The sequence below is a fragment of the Saccopteryx leptura genome, chromosome 5 (genome assembly GCF_036850995.1).
Source record: "Saccopteryx leptura isolate mSacLep1 chromosome 5, mSacLep1_pri_phased_curated, whole genome shotgun sequence".
Taxonomy (NCBI): Eukaryota; Metazoa; Chordata; class Mammalia; order Chiroptera; family Emballonuridae; genus Saccopteryx; species Saccopteryx leptura.
In genome coordinates this window covers 95,428,319-95,430,855 of record NC_089507.1, presented here as the reverse complement: position 1 = coordinate 95,430,855, position 2,537 = coordinate 95,428,319, and the positions used below count along the sequence as shown (strand labels likewise).

The window sequence follows — 2,537 nt, the reverse complement described above, 5'->3', positions numbered from 1 at the left end:
AAATAGCAATATTAACCAGAGTTTGATAGAAGTTGATTCTAACCTTCATGACTGACTTCAAAACATTCAAGATTTCAGTGGAGGAAGTAACTGTAGATGTGTGGACATAACAAGAGAACTAGAATTAGAGAAGAGCTTACAGATTTGACTGAATTGCTACAATGTCATAATAAAATTTGAATAGTTGAGAGTTGTTTCTTATGAATGAGAAAAGAAAGTGATTTTTTTGATATGGAATCTATTCCAGATAAAGATGCTGTGAAGATTGTTAAAATGACAACAAATAATTTACTACACTTGATCTTAGCCAAAAGGCCAAGAAGCGATATGACAACAAATAATTTAGAAAATTACACAAACTTAGTTCATAAAGCAGTGACAGAATTTGAGAAGACTGTTCCCAATTTTAAAAGAAGTTCTACTGCAGTGGTTCTCAATCTTTCTAATGCTGTGACCCCACAATACAGTTCCTCATGTTGTGGTGACCCCAAACCAAAAAATAATTTTGGTGGCTACTTCATAACTGTAATTTTGCTACAGTTATGATTCGGAATGTAAATACCTGATATGCATTATGTATTTTCTGATGGCTTTAGGCGACCCCGCAGTGGTCGTGACCCACAGGTGTAAAATGCTATCAAAGAGCGTCATATGCTTTAAATAAATCGTTCATGAAGAAAAAGTCAATCTGTATGGCAAACTTTATTGTTGCCTTATTTTAAGATATTTCCAATACAACCATTGCCTTGATCAGTCAGCATCAACACAGGGCCAGATCCTTCATCAGCAAAAATATTACAGCTCACTGAAAACTCAGATGTTGATTAGCAGTTTTTACCAATAAAATGTTTTTTTTTTTTGTTTTTTTTAAGGTATGTACAGGCCCTGGTTTGTTGGCTAAGTAGATAGAGCACCTGCCTGGCATGTGATGTCCCTGGTCAGGCACACATGAAAGGTTCAATCCCTGGTCAGGGCACACATGAAAAGCTACCATCTGCTTCTCTTACCCTCCCTTTCCCTCTTCTCTTTCTCTTCCCCTTTTGCAGTCAGTGGCTTGATTGTTTGGAGCATATGCCCTGGGAGCTGAGGATAGCTAAATTGATCCAAGCAAGCATCAGCCTCAGGCACTGAGAATAGCTTGGTTGATTTGAGCGTTGACCTTAGACAGGGTTTCTGGGTGGATCCTGATCAGTGTGGAAGTCTGTCTCTCTATTTCCCCTCCTCTCACTTAAAAAAAAAAAGGTATGCACACTTGTTTTTTCAAACACAATGCTATTGCTTTTACAGACTACATTATAGTATAAACATAACTTTTTTATGCACTGGGAAATAAAAAATATATCTTATTGTGATATTAGCTTTATTGTGGTGGTATGAAACTCAACTTGCAGTATGTCTGAGGTATGCTGGTATAAGATCCCAACTTTTGCATAAAGTGTTAGAATTCATTTGAGTCTGAGTGCAACTGTTAATACTTGATTTGTTTCGGAGATGAATACATATTGAAATGCATGCAATTATAATTTTGCAAATGATACTTGCCTCAAAAAAGTTGTTGCAAATAACTTTTAGTAATAATGCATATCCATTAATTCATTTATTTTTTATTGAAATATAAAAGAAATAACTGGTATGGTAATTTTCTATTTTATATCTGCTGAAATTTCTTGGTTTATATCTGTTGTAGATCAATTAATTCTACTAATTACTTCAGCACCCCTATTCACTCTCAGCAGTATCCCAGTGTGGATAGAAATGTATCCTCACTCTATTGATATATCTATGGGTTAAATATTATCTAGATAACTAAATTAAAGGAAAAAGTTTTTCACACAAAAAATTAAACCTAAAGTAAAATATTGAAAAAAACATGACAAAGAACACAAAAATCTACATGTAACTTTTAAGACTTGTATCCTGATTTGACTTAAAGATTTTACTTTTAAATCCTTAAGCCATAATAATGTTTCAATTTACCATTTTTTATAAAGTTTTGAAAGGTCACCTTAGAGTTTTAAAATATAGATTTAAGCGAGGTGCTACTATTGATAACAGTCAACATTTTAATCAGTGTATAAGTCAGATGATGTTTTAAGAACTCTTTAGGCATTATCTCATTAGTCTTCAATGCAACACAATGAGGGGGTATTATTATAATTCTTATTTTACAATTGAAGAGCCTGGGGCTTAGAGTGATTAAGAGATATTATAGTGTTATATATGGGAAGATTAGTAGATTATACATTCCTTGGGATATTCTAAATTTTACTCTGGAATTGTGCCAAGCCATGGACATACATATTTGGGTAATATTGCTTTGGAGTATTAAATATACTTTTCCTGAGCTAGGTTCTGATGTTATTTTATGGATTTGATTTTAAGGGTAATATGAAAAAGTATCACTTTTTATTTTATTCTAGTGTTTATTTTTTAGAATACTCTGTTTATTTTTCCTTTATAACATCCTCTGAAAGAGAAGCTATGTATACTATGAGTTGTTGCTATGCCTTTTATTTTATAAGCACTATGAATTTTGT

The 2,537-nt window shown here is 32.9% G+C and overlaps 1 pseudogene; it reads right to left on the bottom strand.

Annotated features, from left to right (window-relative positions):
• Positions 1-215: 215 nt before the first annotated feature.
• Positions 216-327, bottom strand: LOC136407212 (U2 spliceosomal RNA; annotated as a pseudogene).
• Between the last annotated feature and the right edge of the window lie 2,210 nt (positions 328-2,537).